The following is a 13,002-nucleotide window of genomic DNA, read 5'->3' on the forward strand; positions in this document are numbered from 1 at the left end:
AGCAGTCAGCATGGTAATAGATACTTTCATCTCCTTCTCTGTTTGAACCACCAAATATGCAGAAGATAGACTTGTGCTGATTGACATTTTGAATTCAATGCATTAACAAAATGATTATGAGAAAACTGAGTACAGATTCTATAAATTAAAGCAAAACCTGTTTTTCAAAATAAGCTTATTTGAGATCTTGGAAACAGTATTTTCTGCCAGATAGATCAATAATGAAGACTTTTTTTGTATGAGATTTCAAAGGGAAAAAAAACCCCTGAATTTCGTATTCATGTTAGTTCCACTTAGAAATAGACTTCTGTTTATAAAAGCGAACCAAAAAAAAACAAAACCAACCAAACTGTTACAGATTAAAGTTAAGTTTTTGTAGACAAAATACGTCCAAATTTGCAAACTTTGTTCTTCAGGTCATAGATGTAGTTTTTAAAATGGCTAATAAAGAAGCATTCTCATCCAGCAAAGTTTTTACTGAAGCCCACTGTCATCACCCACACTCAATAGCAGAAACAGCACAATTTATGCTTTCACATAGATATTATCCTGAAATCTTGTTGTCCTAAAAATAAAACAGCTGTTACACATTTTGAAGGAATATTTTTTCCTAGGATGAATAACACTTTACTTTTACGAGAAAGGGTAGTATCATCTGTGAGTTATCAGTGACTTGTCTTTATCTGTATTTTATGCTCTATCTTTAATGTGTCAATTTTATTTTTTTATGAAAAATGAGTAAATATAGGAAATGGAGAGAACATTATATTAGAACATATGGAACTTTCGTAAGGTATACACTTCTGAAGTTATTTCAAGAGAAGGAGAAAATTCTCTGTGTGATACACTTTTGCAGTGCAGAGTGTAGAGTGGATGTGTATACAACTACTTCCTTGACAGGGTTTTCCAAACTCACACATGCTTGGTTGAGACAGTACTTCGGTCAAACTCACTGCTAATTGTTTTCCTGTCTGGACCCCTTCAAAAATTGTGAAATTTTTCTGACCAAGAATATAGCAAAACAAGCTGTGAGACCTGTGCATCACAAACGTTTTGCAGTGAGACTGTGAGTTAAGACTGAATCTTAAATCAGTTTTGAGAAATAGCTCTTGAATTCTCTTGAAACAGTGTTGGGAAAAACTACCTCTGCATCCTCCTTTCCATAGCTGAAATGACAAAGAAAAGCCATTCAGTGGAGTGGCAGCTGCTAATCACTGCTTCTTTTGCTCCCTTCTACAGCTGACTGTAGCAACTTGTTGAAGCTTTTAGTTTGGAACCTTCTCTTCAAAGGGATTGTTAGCCTTTTGTGCTCATGCATTGTGTGTCACTGTGGGACACCACACACTGTGTAAAGTCTCTAGATGTTATTATAGGTTGGTAAATTGTGGTTAGTAGCAGAATATTAAGACTCACTTGTTGTGTTGAATCTGTGAGATATCACTGTTCTTGTTACTATGTTAGGTTTTTGGAGTCTTTTGCATCTAGCTTATGACAAATACTGATTTCAAAAGTGTTGATTTTTATTGACGATTTTCATTGGAGGGTGTCTTTAGTTCTCGGGGGAAAAAAATTCTTATGGCTGATGCAGATGGAGCTACAAAATTTGCAGATATTGAAAAAGGTCTAAAAAATCTCCAGCCATGGCCTGTGAGTATAAATTCTCATGGCTTTAGTTTAATACACATGCACAGAGATTGACCTTTGTAATTCTCTTCAACTTTTTTGAAATCCAGCTGAAGATGTAGGTGTAAGTCTGAAGACCTAAGTGTAAGCTTAGAAGCCTCAAGAATGGGCGGTCAGAAAGAGCTTCCACAGAGTTCTTAACTGCTTTGCATCCAGTGGGCCTACTTCAATACAGTACAGAATGCTCTATTTATCCTTCCTTTAACTTCTTTGAAGTTGTTCTGTTCTGTATAAATACCATGTGTTACCTACTTAGTTTTCTTTGTTAACTATTTTGTATTTTCATTTTATCTGATGTCATCCTGTATACCTTTAAGGATGCATCTTAATTTCACCTTCTTTTAAAGAGGTTTTCTTTTCTCAGGGTCCTTAGTTAAATGACAGTGTTTGGAAGAACTTTTATTGTAAATAAAAATTCAAAAACCTGTGGAACAAGAACACCTCCCTGGATAGTCATTCTTTTTTGAGAGCTTGACTTGAAAGAACTGAGGTTTATTTTCTGCTTAAACACATATGAGTGAGGTACTTGTAGCTAGTTTCCCAAAGTGCCAGAACTGATGTGCAAGCTTCCAGCCAGAGCTGCAAGGGATGTGCCTGTGGAATGGGTCATAGTCTGTGAGTTCAGAAGCACAAGTACAGGAACCAACAGGCAGCAGCGTGTCCCTGATGCTTTTTGCTACAAGGGCAGCAGCAGCTGTAGATTTGAGAGATTTTATGTGAGAAATAGTAGCACGAGAACAATGCTAAACTTTTCGTTTTCATTGCATTTATTTAATTTGAGGTTATATGTTTTTCTAACACCATGGCATTTTATTTGTTTGAAGGTACATCAGTGCAACAAGTACTTCATTCTGTTACCCTTCCATTGCACGATATTTAAGGAAAACATTCAGTTCCTAGGAATGCTGCATGCTTATCTGTGCTGTTAAACATATATACTGTATTCCTACAGTAAACAGTGTAAGCTAAACCAAACCTGAATAAATTGAAGTAATTTGTATGCACCATATGCAAACTGTAATAAACTTCAGATTATCTGTAAACTGTAGAAAAGACTGATTTAGGCTCAGAATTTAGCAGTAGAAGAAGTGCAGCTAGAAGAAGCAGAAAAGTATATACTTTGAGGGTTTTATATGGTTCTCAATACAAGATTCCACTGATTCTGAAATACTAGTTTAAGTATTTCAGAATACTAGTTTAATTTATATTCCTATACAGAACCAGATGGCTATTTCCTGTGGTTCTAGAGCTTATCTACTCTACAGATTTTTCAATTAAAGAATCAATATTTGTAAAAGAATGGAAGCTAAAAATAAGGAAAAGATTGTCATAAGTGTAGATTGTGATCCATCATATACAGGGGATGTGTTCTGGATTTCAGGCACTTTGTACTTGTTTCAGTCAGTGTTCCAATTTATGGATTTAATTTTTTGAGTTGAGAACATGTCACGAACAGAGCCTCTAAACCCTGATAAAATTAGTAACTAGTAACCAGTACTGGGGCTAGAGTGGAAGGAAAATGAGTTCATTTATTACTGATTCCCTTCCAGTGCAAGAGCTTGACCTGCAGATCTTGAAACCTGTTTAAAGTGATTTAAGGATAATTAGCAGCCAACTGTTTAAAGAGTATCTCAATTCTTGGTAAAGTGGTGTAATTTTTCTGTATTATTCATTGTAAAATTTGTGAGTTTTGAACACACAGACAGTGCTGTTCTATGTGTGGCTCTTGTGGAATAAACAGTGATGCATAGGCACATGACCTTATCTTGCATCTGGTTTTCTGATGTCTTGGCAGAGAGTAATTGACAAAGTACAGGCATGGGACTTGTATTGCAACAGATACGTTGCTGGGCTCATTTTTTCAGCATTGTTGGATGTGTTCATCATGTTGAATGTTTTCATGAGTAAGCTTTGTTTATACTGATGCTTAATTCTTGAAATAATTCTAAAATATATACACAACTACTAAAATAGTTACAGAAGTTCAAAGCAAGATATACTGATAATGTTCAGAAATTTGAACCCAGGAAAAATGCTTCATTTTATAATCAGGTACTGAATGCAGATAAACTTTCTTCAGAGCACTCATATTTCTTTTCATCTTTGAAGGTCTTGCTACATAGGGGAGAGGACTTTTATCTTTTAATACAAAAGTACAATTTTTAGGATGTGTCTGTGCTCTGTTTCCTGTTTCTCCACGTATTTCTGATTTTAATAAAGGAATCACCAACTGGTTGGGTAGAACTGATTTGTTTGGAATATGTAGCCCATTTCATTTCGTCATCCAGCTGTCCCTAGTCTGAAACAAAAAGACTACTACAGTGGGAAGTGCAATAGGTATAAAACAGTTGCAGAACAGTCTTTTAGATGTTGAGATGTCTCTCTGTACTTAGTGGCATCTAAAACAGTAGAATGAAGCTGTGATAAGCAGCTGTATAGGATTTATTGAGACCAGAATTTCACCTTAAATTCAGTCTGAAGACATCAAGAATTCTGTTCTGCCTCCAGAATTGTTAATGTACTTTAATGAATCTAAAATATGACAGGTATAAATAGTCTTAGGAGTGATAATCATAACCCAGGAATGCCTCTTTGTGAAGTAAGTGCACAGTTTCACTGTCTGACAATCATGCAGCCTCTTAGCGCTTCCCTTTTGGCACTAGTGGCAGCCTTGTGTTCTTGGTCACAGAGCCAAAGAAACCACAGTAGGTCCACCATTAACCTGGGACTGGAGCACTTTTTGAAAGGCACAACCTATGGATTTTAATTTAAGCCAAAGGCTGTTGCATAATAAACTGAGCATCTTCTCATTTTTCAAGTGAGGTTCTAAATTGTTAGGTTTGAAGGCATCTCTTTTCACCCAGAGATGCTTACCGGTTAAATTGATGGCTCCTAAAGATTTTACATGATACTTGGTTTGCAGTCTTAGATACAATCGCTTAAGTTGAGCTTAAGACCAGCAGTGAGTTCAGAAGTGATTTGTAGATCAGAGTGCTGCTTGTTTAGGAACTGTCTTGAATAAAAGACTAAGAGCGACCTCTGCAAATCCAAACTCCAGCCTCTGGAGTCCACGGACAAACTTATCCGCATGATTATTGCATCAAGAACAAAAATGTAACCAAAGAGTAGGCTGGGAGAACATTTACCAGGAACATAAAATATATCTCTGAAAGCAAAAGAACAAAAGAGATTACTGTGTAACATTGCTGGAAATATAAAATGAAACATTATCTTGCACAGTAGCCTTTACTTAAGACCTGATTTTTACTTGGTCCATCGTATACTGCAAAAAGGTGCATTCTCCAGTCGCATTCTCTTAAGTGCCTTAACATGGTGTGTGCAAGCTCTGGAGATCATTCAGTCTTGAATGAAAGAAGTTGGGTGGCAAATAACAGGAGATGCTCCCATCTGGGTTTTTTAGTGATCAAAAACTTTTTCAATTTTTGTGTTGGACTAGCAGCTGGAACCTGTTTAGTTTAAACCTGTTCAGTGTATTCTTAAGAGTAGCACTTTATGGTGTCCTGCTGGCTTATTGTCTGTCTTGGTAACTTTTGAATTTATTGCATCTGTTCAGCCAATTTTTAGAAAAACAAGAGGACTAGACAGAGGGAAAAAATAGCTTATAAGTGTCCAGTGGAGTAGAGTGTGTAACATGCCATGCTCTTCTTCCTTCACTCTTCTTTTCCTTGGGGAATTCCCAAAGAATCGTGCAGAAGATACTGTGGTCTTCCCACTCATTATTTGAAGTCCAGGTGCAGGTTCCTGCTTTACTTAATAAAGCATTTTTCCAAGTGAAAAGCTGCTGTGAATTGGGGAAAGCAGAAAAAAGAACTTGGGACTTCCCTTATCCTAGGCTGTGCTTGACTGGCAAGTCTTTCCCTTTCAGCTGTAATTTTGTTTCACTGTAACAATTGATACGTTCTATTTTCCTTCCAGTGCAAAACAGAAACAGTTTACAAACTTTGAAAGCTGTCACAAAACAGGATTATTGTCCTGTAAGACAGCTCTGTTCAAGCACTTCACTCATCACTTAAATGAAACCATCTTACTTACTGCCTTTTGTCCACAGCGCTCTTATTTTCAAACTCCTCTTATGTACAGGTTCCACTTCCTTGTTTGGTTTCTCTGTGTCAAAGAGATCAGAGACACACAGTGAGGATTTAAAGTTCTAACCAGAGAAGCTGCCTTGTAGACTTTCTCAACTCTTCATACAGAACAGTGGTAAATTGTTCCTTTTTTGTTGTTGTTTTTTTGGTTTTGAAAAAGTAATTTTAGTATTGCAGCTACTATGAAGCATGTCATGTCTGAGTATAAATCCTAGCTGCTCAGTTTAATCAGTTGTAGTACTGCTTGCATGGCAGCTTAGATTTCTTGTTATGTTCAAATATCCTGGTAATTGCTAGAAATTCCATGTTCTTTACAATTCAGTACTGCTTAAGCAAAACCTTTTACCTAGAATCAATATCTGATGTTTGTAATTGCTGAAGACTCAAAGTGAAAGCAAATGCTTATTCTTTTCTTATTTTCTTTCTAAAATATTTGATGAGAGGACTACTGATACATACCATTAGTTTGAAACAATAGAAGATGATTGATATTCTTTGAATTATTTTAGAGCTCCTTTTGTTGTAATTTAGCTAGAACATTTCCCTTATGAGTGATACAGTCATGAGTACTGTTAAGGGACTGAAACACTGTTTCCACACAATTACTATAATTTCTGTAAATTTCCTGCACCGAAATTGTTGCTAAAAAGGATAGTTTAATTAAGTATAATCAAATATTTTCAAACTGTTGTCTTCATTCAAGAAAATCTCTCCTGGGCTACTGCTTGCTGACAGGGAACAGAATTACTGAACAGTGTTCCCGTACAAAAATGAGTGCAAGCCTACAGTGCCTAGTCAATTCCAATACATCTAGTTTTAGGTTGAGGTTGGCAGTGATAGTTGAGCTACATTGCTCCTCCAGAATGAAATTGTGAATGTAGTGTTTGGGCACACAAGTGTGGAACATAGAGCTTCTGTTGTATGGAATCTGTAACTGTGAGCAGACAATGTTCAGAAAATCACTTTGTCTCACTTTTCTACCCAAGTGGTTTGCATATTGCTCTAAAGGAAACTATAGCTGAGCCAGAAGTATGATTTGTGCTGCTATCTCCAAACCCAAACTTGATCTGTAAAGTTCTGTAAATTTCACATAGAGGGATTTTCTAAATACGTGGTTAAACACATATGTGAGGTCCAGAAGTGCACATCCCAAAATTGCCCTATTTAACTTCATTTTAGAAATTAGGTTCTTCAAGAAGAAAACTGAAAGAAATAAATGAGGATAATAAGTTTAAGCTGTAAAAATGCAATCTTAAATTTTATTTTTTTTCAAACTGAAGATTCTGATTCTAATTGCACTTACTGGTTATATAAAGTGTTTTCTACAGAAAAAATCTTCACAAGTTTTCTTCTGCCACTTCAATTTTGTAGCACCAAAGGAATGAAAGAGTAAAAATAAATGTGCTGTACCCCATTATCTGGGAATAGAGGCAATGAAAAAAGGATATTGCTGACTTATAGTAATTATATTGTTGATATGTAACACACCAGATTTTCATATCTTAGTTCATTGTGCCTTGTATGTACTGCTATAAAATTGGCCTTCTAGTCTTGCACTTTTATTTACAGTAATCCAAAAACTAATCCCTTATTTATCAAAAATGTACTGGTTAGTGAAGAGGAATGTTTGTTTTGTTTGTCAAGGAAAGAATAACACAAATTCTTCCAATAAAGAAACTCTTCAGATAATTCCAAGTCACAAATTTGCCTAAAACAACAATAGTTTGTTTGGGTTTTTTAGTTTGGTTTAATTTTCTGCTAAAACAGGAAATATATTGTCTGGTTTTATCTTCATCTGTCCATCAACAGTCTCTGTGTTTCCCTGCTTTCAATTTCATGTTTATTGGCTAATTTAAACCAAATCTGGTAGAACAGTAGAGATTTGAAGATCAAAAGCTTTGGCAAGTTTTGTGGAAACTGAAACCCTCTTAGAGGAGAGAAACTCAGATTATTGCCACCGCTGAAGAAAAAAAAACTACAATAAGGATTCAAAAGGTACTTACCAGCTTCACAGCAAGTCATTTAGCATGTGCAACTGGAAGATAACTTGTCAGTGGACAAAACTGAGTACTGTCCCTTTCCCAGTTAATATTTATAAGACCTGGAAATAAACTGGGACATGGGGAGATATGGGGGATATGGGGAGAGTGGATAAATTAAAAGAAATTATAGTCCTAAGTTAAATGTCAGTGTTGTACAAACAAGTGCAATAATTGCAGTTGGAAATTAGATAGGGACGTCAAATAGTCGTCCCACAGATCTTCCATAGATACTTTTGTATGTAATTATGTAAGAATCAGAAATAGGCCAGTAGTGGAAGCCTTTTCTTTTAAACAAATCTGGCCCCTAATACCTTTCCATTGCATAACGTGTGTAAAAAGGAAAATAAAAACTGGTTAGATATTGTGTCATAGAGGTTCTGTACCTACCACCAGTATGAAGACGTAAGAGTAAGAAGTAGTCGTCAGTATTATATTTCTGCTGGAACCTGGAACAATGTGGGGTCCCCACCTGTGTTACAGAACAACTCATTCATACTGAGACCAGTATGAATGAGTTGCAGAGAAACCACTATCTTGATATTGGGTAAAAGGCTCTGAAAGCTGGGTTTGTTACAGCCTCTGCATCACCGCACTGGGGCTATTCAACATCTGAAGAAACTGTTTGATTCTCTTGGAGTCTTAAAATCCTACAAGTGAAGTGCAGCTCTGTTAGGTATTGAAAGAAGAGTTCAGTTCAGGATGGTCAGAGCTCAGATGTTCTGGGAATAATGGAGAATAATGGAGAGTGCTGGAGAATATTCAACAAACAAGCATCATTTAATCGAATAAAAGCCATCTGAGAGCATCCTGGTCCTTGAGTCTGTCGAGGGCTCCCCAGCTGCTGCACTGGAGCATGTGGTGAGCTGTTGAAGGGAATGAATGTGAGGCTTCTGCGAAAACCAGATCATCTGTCTTGTCTGCTCAAGTTTTGTCATGCTTGGATTTTTTGGGGTACTACAATGCTAGGTGAATTCTTATGTGAGCACATAACAAATATTTAGACTAAAATTCATGCAAAACATGTTTACTCATGATGTTAATATAAAATTACTATAAAATCAGCTACCTAGTAATTCCTACCTGTTTAGACCTTCACTTTTTTATGCTTTCTTCATGTTTTCCATTCCAGTGGACATTGATGGCAATATCACCTCTTTAATATTAAAAATACTAGGAAACAGACCACATTTTTCTTCTTGCTGTGGTGAATTTGATTTATAGTTGCTTATATTTAGGAAATCTTGAAAGCAAACTGAAGTATACAAGGAAAAATTACAGTTTTATCATTATGGCAATAAGGATCATGTAACACTTTTTAAAGAGAGACCAACAGATTTCCTAGAATATTTTGTTAATCTAACCTTAAAGTTTAGAAAGAATTTGAAAATCAATAGATTTTGCAAACTGTTTATATATTCAATATTAAGTAGTAATGCCTAAATCCTAAACAAGCTTTTTAGTGAGTGTTCTCATTGTCTTTTTGTTTAACTGTTCTTTGGAGAGCTGGCTCTGTATATATGAATGCAAACCAAACATTCTTGAAATTTACTTTCTAAATAGCAGTGTTTTGACATTAGTTTGAAATGAGAGCAACCTTCTGAACAGAGAGCATATGCTTTGTGTTTTAGGTTCTGAATCTGATTACACCATTAATCTGTTTTTCAGAAATGGATGGAGCACATTTTTTAATTTAAGACTTAAAAGAAAATTAAAAGAGATATTATAAAAACATAACAGAGACAGTTGTAATTACTTCAGGCTACAAAAGAAGGTCTAATTCTGCATCTACAGTCTTGACTTGAGAAATGTAACTGTGTTAAATTTTGATGCACAGGAGAAATATTGGAAAATTAAATGGTCTCACTGGCAGAATTTTCCTATCCTAAATTTGATCATTGCTTTCTTCTGACAACCAAACAAAATTATAAATTTACTTCCAGCCAGAAAATGTCCATCCTTAGGAGAACCAGACATAGCAGCGATTACTGTCCTACCTGGAATAATGATAAAAAACATAGTTCTAGTCCTGATTTGATTGACAAACTTTTGTGAAGTTGCAATTTATTATGATATTACCCAAGCCAGCAGATCACTGGTTAGATCAAATGGTTGCTATTACTTTTGTCTATAAAAGTTGCCTTGTGCACTGAACAAGCCATGCTGTTTCACTTTTAAAACTGGAAAGATCAATATAAAAAATTAACATTTGTTTATCCAGTTTGTCACTAATCTCTAAATGTGACTCACCATATAAAAATTACAGAAAAATAATCATTCATATTGCTACAGGGATTTTTTTCCCACTTCTTTGGCATTGTAGACCAACACAAGCAGTGGAATGAATTTTTTTCCTGGTTTTCTGCATGGCACGTAGAATTGTTTATTAATGTCTAATCAACACAAAAACATTTTGCTATTTTAACTTTGTCTCTTTTGTTTTACAAAAAGTCTTGCTCCTGGCACACATATGTGGACTTTCAAAAGCCCCAGTTTAGCTAGAGCAGTGCTGGCAGACTAACCCATTTGACATCTTGTTTCATTCTCAGACCTCTTTGACTATTGGAATTTTTCTCTACCCATTAAGAGTTTACTGGAAAAACATATCATGAGTGTACAAAAGTCCTGAATTCCAGTTAAAACTTTATAACTGAAGGTCTGAATTTATTTTTTGAAATTCATAATATAGTACCAGGAAAAAAAGAAGAGTCCTAGTGCAATTTTAAAATACAGAATAATATTTCAGGATATTTATTTTATAAGCTCAAGCATTTTAAGGGTTCAGTTTAAAAGGATGGAATTCAATTAAACACCTACCAACTTGGTGTTCAGACGAATTTTAGCCAGCATTGTCTTAAATTGTAACTTAACCAAAACACAACTACCTGGAGAAATTTTACTTTATTTTACATTACATATTAGTGTCAATTAACACATAATGGAGCCACTGTTAGAAATAGATTGGGAAATTGTTCACACCATATATTTTTGTGTGTCTAAATTTTGGATCTAAACTTAGCTTGGAGCCTGAATTCATTCAGGCTGGAGCCAAACTTACGTATTCTGAGCTGTGTGTCCCTCTTCCAAGAGGCACCTACTTTCAGTCTCTGCAGCAGGATGAAGTACATGGTGTGAGTAATACCTTGCTGTTTCTAAGAGTGCTTTTGTCTCATATTAACTAGTCACAAATGGCTTCCTGGCAAATCGCACTCACCGACTCATCCACTGGTGTGGCTTTGATCTCCTCTAGGACAGGCTCCATGTAACATACCCACACTTAAATCCTGGCTGTGGAAGCTCCTGTATGGTTATTCTATACCAGCTGCGTCTGGTGATCTGCAGTATGGATGTAATGCTATCAGTGTATTGAACATACTGTGGTCTTTATTCTCTGATTAACTATTCTGTTATACTGAAAGGTGATGGGGGAAAGGGAAGGAAAAAGATACCCCAGTGATATTCTACTAAAGTCATTCTCCCTTCAGCTTTGAATAGGGTTTTTTTTTAATTTTGGGATATGTTCACTGTTAACCCAAATGGCAACCACATGTAACAATATTAGTGTTCAACCTGATTAATTTCTGTACTTTTAATCTTTTACTTTGAGCACTGTAGTTCACAGAACTATTTAATGTTGTTGTTCTGTGATGTATATGCTGACATTCCAGTAATCAGTTGTCCACAGGAATTGTTGCAAATAACAGTTCACTAGGCTAATACTTTATGTAGTAATACTTTTAGAGGAGCTCATATAGTCTAATTCATCAGACAATTATTCTGCGTCTCTTAAGATTTTTAGTCATTTAAGTAGTAAGTATTACAAAATTAGATTTAGTCTTAATACACATGATTCATAAACATTCAAAGGTGAATACATGGGCGTTTTGGCTTACAAACATAAAATGTCAGCAAAAAAATTAAATAATAGAACTTCAGCAAAAGAGACTGTGGCGTAATTAATGAAATAATATTCAGCCCTCATTTAAAAAAAGCAGTAAAATGGCAAGGCTGCTTTGAGCAGATTCAATTCACCAAGGAAAAAAAATGTATTCCTGTAACTGTTTTGGTGACAATTAAAAGGTCTGTGTCCTGATCAAAATCAAATTTAGAAAATAGCTCTAAACTCTCCATACACAGTAAGCGTAGTCTCTGTAGATAACATCTGTTTATGCTGCCTTTGCAGCACACTTCAAAGTCGACTGCTGTTGTTGCATTCATTAATAGTTTTGCAGAAATACACTGCTAAAAAGGAGAGGGTGGTTTGAGGTAGAAGGAAGTAACATCTGAACGTGGCTAGCAGCCTGCTAAAGTATGACTCTGTGCCTACTCTTGATCACCTGTCTGTCTCTTTCTACCCTTTCTGTAATGTTAAATGGAATTACCAATGACTTGAATTCAAGCAACCCTTGAAGCATGAATGAATAATGTCGGGTTTTTATTGCATACATTTTCTCCAGTAAGAGATTTTTTTTCATTTTAAAAGAAAAATGTCTTGGATTTAGCAATGAGAATTTAAGGAGAATCTAAACTTATGAAGTTACTGAGAGGAAATGTGGACTAATGTTGAATCGTACTTGACTGCCTCACAGCTGCATTTTCAAGACCCCTCTGTAAGCTGGCCTTGAACATCTGTTCCCTTGACTTCAAACTGGGAATCTTACCAACAGCTTGGCTAAAATGTTTCCAGTTCCTTAACCTTCAAGGTTTAGTTTTCTGGGGAAAAAAACCCCAAAACCTCTGTATTTGAATATATTTTGAATCTAGTAGAAACTACATGTGGAAGGCCATTGACAGTTCTTTTCCAATAGGGACTAGTATTTTAAAAAGCTGCTTATTGGGGGGAATGGGGGACTGTTTAGCTTAAATTCCAGTTATTAAAACTCATTTAAGGAACAAGAACATCCCTAGGAAAAAAAAAAATAGACCTAGCAGTCAGTAAATCTAAGAAATTTAACAAAAATCACCAGAATCTTCATAATTGTGATTTGCATTCGCCCTTGTCAATAGTAACTACTGGCAGTTTCACATGCTGGTTTTTACATGAGCATTACAAGCTGCTAAGCTACTTGTCTGATATCAAAAGCTTCAGTGCTTCAGGTCCAGAAGGCCCATTTGAGCATGCAGTTGCAACAATGAAACACACAAACATTTCTCTGTGCAGAGAACTGAGAGGA

General features: G+C 35.7%; 1 protein-coding gene across 5 annotated transcripts in view; it reads left to right on the top strand.

Annotated features, from left to right (window-relative positions):
- ALG5 (ALG5 dolichyl-phosphate beta-glucosyltransferase) overlaps positions 1-13,002 on the top strand; it is a 40,633-nt gene that overhangs the window by 4,104 nt on the left and 23,527 nt on the right. The window lies entirely within an intron of this gene.

Source organism: Chiroxiphia lanceolata, chromosome 2 (genome assembly GCF_009829145.1).
Source record: "Chiroxiphia lanceolata isolate bChiLan1 chromosome 2, bChiLan1.pri, whole genome shotgun sequence".
Taxonomy (NCBI): domain Eukaryota; kingdom Metazoa; phylum Chordata; class Aves; order Passeriformes; family Pipridae; genus Chiroxiphia; species Chiroxiphia lanceolata.